This window comes from Osmia bicornis, chromosome 7 (assembly GCF_907164935.1).
Source record: "Osmia bicornis bicornis chromosome 7, iOsmBic2.1, whole genome shotgun sequence".
Lineage (NCBI taxonomy): Eukaryota > Metazoa > Arthropoda > Insecta > Hymenoptera > Megachilidae > Osmia > Osmia bicornis.
In genome coordinates, this window is record NC_060222.1 from 323,053 (window position 1) to 327,956 (window position 4,904).

Below are 4,904 nucleotides of genomic sequence, written 5' to 3' on the forward strand. Positions count from 1 at the left end.
TAGGGAAGGAGATTCCACCCTTAACGCATAACTCTTGCGTATTTATAGCTACCGACGAGGTCCTCCTTCCCGTACATCATCATTTTTTATTAGAGAAGCCTACTATTCTCTCCTTGCCGTACAACCATATCGAGAATGTAATTGAACGAAATTAAGTCGTCAAAGCGCAAGCTGTGACACACTTGCCAAAGATTATTCTGTCCTTTTAAGGGATCTTTATTCCCTTCGCACATACACACTTGACGTCCTTCACAAAGTTCCTTCACATTATACAAGCTCTTTGTAGACATAATATCCTGTTAAAATCTCAGAAAAAGAGCCCGTTCTGTTACAGATATAGAATATTAATTAAATACGATTCACCGTATTGCCATTTCAAAAAGGAGAACATAATTAAATATTGGAATCTCCTTTCGTCCATAAATGTCTCTTCTCTATTTTCTGAATGGTCTGAACGGTGTGAGAAGGACAAAATTATTCGACAATAATGATGATAAAAATTTGTCATGATGATTTCATGAACTCACACCGGAAAGAACTCTAACCCCTTGTTTTATATAAATAAATCACACTCGTGTCGAATCGTAAATAATAATAAATCTCTAAATGAAATCTTTTAAAAATTAAATTATTCTTAATTTTCTTAGTATTTTTAAAAAGAACTTTTAAAAAGAAAGACTTTCACGCGTTTAAAGGATCTGAGTTTTTCTAGAAAAATTGTGAGGCAAGGGGTTAAACCTGTCCTTTTGTCTATTCTTCGTCGAGCTTATACGATTAAGGAAAATTATCTAAACGGTCATTTAATTATATCGAACAAGTTGAAACTGTTATATTTTTACATTCGCGTGGAACTTGATCGAAAAATGATGATTCAATGTAAATTAAAAAAATCCAGTTAAGAGGATTATTAAGAACAATAAAATGTCAAACGTCTGCCTGTTGAGCGAAGATGAAAGAAAATTATATAATAATAATAATAATATAATAATAATAATAATAATAATAATAATAATAATAATAATAATAATAATAATAATAATCAGAATGTATGTTGATTGACAGGCAGATTTTTGCTCAAGGCTTCCATAAAAAGCTCTGATTGCGTCCCAATTCTGGCTCAGTTCCTGGCGATGGTGTGTACCTTTGGTTTAGATCGTATTATACACTGTGAACTGTAATTTGTAGTACGATTAGAATTAAAAGGAAGTTGATTCTAACACTTTCATGAATATCATAACAGTAATTGTCATAACACTAAAATTCTAAATAGCATATTAACACATTTGTTAAATTACATTTAACGTATTCTGGAAAATGAGTAATTTTTTAATTGTTATTAGTAGCTAATATAATACTGACCATTAAAGTATTAGAATCAGCTTGTTTCCGGTTGTACGATAAGTTACGATCCATATTGTACGATTAGAAGTAAAGAACATTGGGGTGTCGAGTAAAGATTAGCTCTAATGGCGTAAATTAAGCGATTTAACCGATTGCGTGTAATGTTGTGCTGGAATTACCAATGATTCATTGGAGAATTATCTAAGGGAATACGATTTAATTATTCACGTATTTCCGGTTGAGGAACAACGTCTTTGAAGATGTTGCATTTCTTGCACCTTAACAGGGTCCACGTGTGAATTTAGTCAGAAAGAAATCAATTCTCATCACCATTGTCTACCATCTTTCATCACGAATGTCTGTCTTTCAATGTTGAAGACTATCCTAATCTAGTTTAATAGGATATTTAAGCTCTACAAATATTTCTTCTTTATAAATCTTGTATTTGTATTAAAAATTGATAGTTGGTGTCATGTAGGTTTTATGTGATTTTGATAGTCAATTAGAATTTAGAAATCGATGATTTTCATCCTCAAAAGGCCTTTAGACGTTTCCAATGCTTATATAAGTACTTACATAATATAAAGAAAATTTGAATAGTTAATAAATATTTAAGGATTAGAATTTAATAGTAAAATTGACGAGAGATTAGGTATAGAAATTACATATTTTATTTTAATATTACGACTACAGAGTATGTCAGAGCTGCATGAAAATTTACTTTTAACGAAAGGTTTTAATTATAATATTATATTATAATAAAACTTTGTAAGCCAATACTTAATTTCGATTTACAAATAAATTTACGAGTAAATTTTGATTTCAAGTCTTCAACATTGATTGGACATTCGAAATCAGTCTCTTTAGTCTGACACCGTGCTCGAACAATGGACCCAAAGTCATTGTAAATAATGTAAATGCACATTTAGTGTAAACGGCATCGTCTAATAAGACAGAGAAGTAATTAACGAGGATGATTTGTATTTCCGAACAACTTTCGTATATTTTCTTCTTCGTAGCCGTGTGTACGTACCTACATTTAATCGTAAGAAACACCACAACTGTAATCGTGTAGTGAACTTCGCGATCTTTTTTCCCCCTCTTTCACCAACTTAATCAAGATGTGTTAATTAGATTAGACATTTACGTAGATGTTCAACGACGACACTTATTCAAAGGAGACGAAACACGTGGAAGATAGGTACACACTAATTGTACCTGGTGTTAAACGTTATTAAACCGGGATATTACTCGTATTAGGGATTCTTTTTGTAACATAAAGTGAAATATAATCATTTGTAACACGATCACTATTTCTTACTGAATCATTTTTTTTTATTTTTAGTTAATCCATTAACGCAAAGGAAAGTGTTGTTGGAAGACGCCCTACGTCCTATGCCCTATGCTCTACATTCTACTATTATGGGAACCGGAGGAATCTTAAAGAATTGTTGCCTTGCACCACTGCCACTCACAAAGCATCTCAGAAATAATTAACCCATCATTGATCCTTCATTGATCCACCATTGGTTCACCGTTGATCCACCGTTGTCCTTGGTAAAAACGAATTATTTTCTTACAGTTTCTAATTATACAATAATTTTTCATGTATGTATTATTTTTACGATTTTTTCAACTTTTTCAACTTTTTTAACTTTTAATTCAGCATATCTTTCAAATAGCATTTTTCTTTTCCGTTCAATTTAAAAATTGATCGTTTTCCACTGTTCTCGTTTTGACGAATCGATCGGTGAAAATAAATTCTAGCTCTGTTGGAAACGTGAAATATTTCAAGAGGTTGTTGCCCATTGAAATGCAAACGGTGTTAAATTGTATTTGGCACTGGTTGTTTCGGGCCGTCTGGGAAATCCAGTGGTTAGTAACCACAACGTTACACACTGTACAAGTGTTTGTCAATATGCGAATCGAGTTAACTAGAAAATTGCTCTATTTCAATTTTCAAGGTTACGCATAAGTCTTACGTTTCTTTTTTTTTTCTATTCGAGATGCAAATTAAACTGTTGAACTGTTGATCGATGCGCAAAATTACCCTCGGTTTATTAAAAGAAGTTTCGTAACTTTATTGCATTCATAAGCATCGCAAAGAACATAATTATACTGTGCAATTAATAACATCTGACTTATACTGTAATTACCCAGAGTCTTTACTTCTTTCATTTAGATTTCCATCTACCTAAAACTTCTTCAGGTACATACACAGTAAAATCCTGGAAATGTATCTTATCGTTAATTTCTCATTCTCTTTCTTGTAATATCAATCTTATTCAGAGATTCGCTTTGTAGAAATTTCAGTTGAAGCGACGCGGGTAAAGAGAGAAATCTTTTAGTTTTATTTTCAACATTTGGATGAAAATATCGAAACGTCATTAATTAATTAGCGTTTTAAATTCTTTCTTTTTATTTTTTAATAGATACTCAAGAACGGAATTATTACATTGTAAGCACTTGTAGACGTGTAGGAATGGTGCGCCAGTAGTACTACTCAATCACTATAGACACGGATTTTTCGATGAAAAGTGGCAACAATTCCAATAGACGAGAATCTTCAAGTATCATTGGTATTTCCTCTTTATCTGAAGATCCGAAGTAACGCGATTACCGTTTCTCTTTCCGAGACGGAGATACTGGGAAACAGGTTCCTATTGAAAAGTCTCAGAAAAGCATATTTCCATCTAGGGATCTGTGAAAATTTCTTTGACGTTCCTCTTTGATCAGGTACACCTTTCTTTCATTAATTATTGTTTGTATTTTTTAATTAGAATTTACGAGGTTCGAAATACGCCAGCCAATTGAACCATTAGTAAGCGTCAGAAGCTGTGTTGCAACCTTTGGGATTAAAACTTTTTTAAGATAAAAGTACGAGGTATAGTTAGTCCTCAGATGTGCTATTGGCACATAAAGAGAAATAATGATTTAGAAGGGCATAAGAGCCAGTAAAAATGGTTAGTTCATTGGGCAATATGTGAGAATGTGTATCCTGAAACGCCTTCCTTCCTGAAAATATAAATAATACAATATAATAGGTAATATCAAAGCAGAATCCTAGAACAAAGTACAATGTGCCCTGAGCGTTGCGACATCAACGTGGTGTTCGCTTCTTAATGGTTTAATTTACGAAATTATTTTATGATCGAACCCATTAATCGTCGTATGAAAATGAATCGAAATAAAATCATTACGCGAAGAAGGAGCATCCTTAGATTCGTGTACAAGATTCAGAGAAAAATTCTTATTAAAGTAATATACATAGCGGCATAGTAGCATCAAGTCCGGTCTCTATCTGAAAACTTGCAAAGAGTCGCGATCAGGACCACGCCCTCGGCAAAGAAGCGACGCCGACGCCGACGCCGACGCCGATTCCGCCCTCCACCTCTCCCTTGTGCCGCGACTCTCCCCTTTCCTGGCACACCGGTTACACGCTGCCGACTAACGTATCTCTCTCTCTCTACTCGTCTCCCACCCTAGGCTCCGGCGCCTCCTCCCCTTACGGGCAGCCCGATGGCCCCAGGATCCTCGTCAGAGCGACTCGACTCATCGTTGAC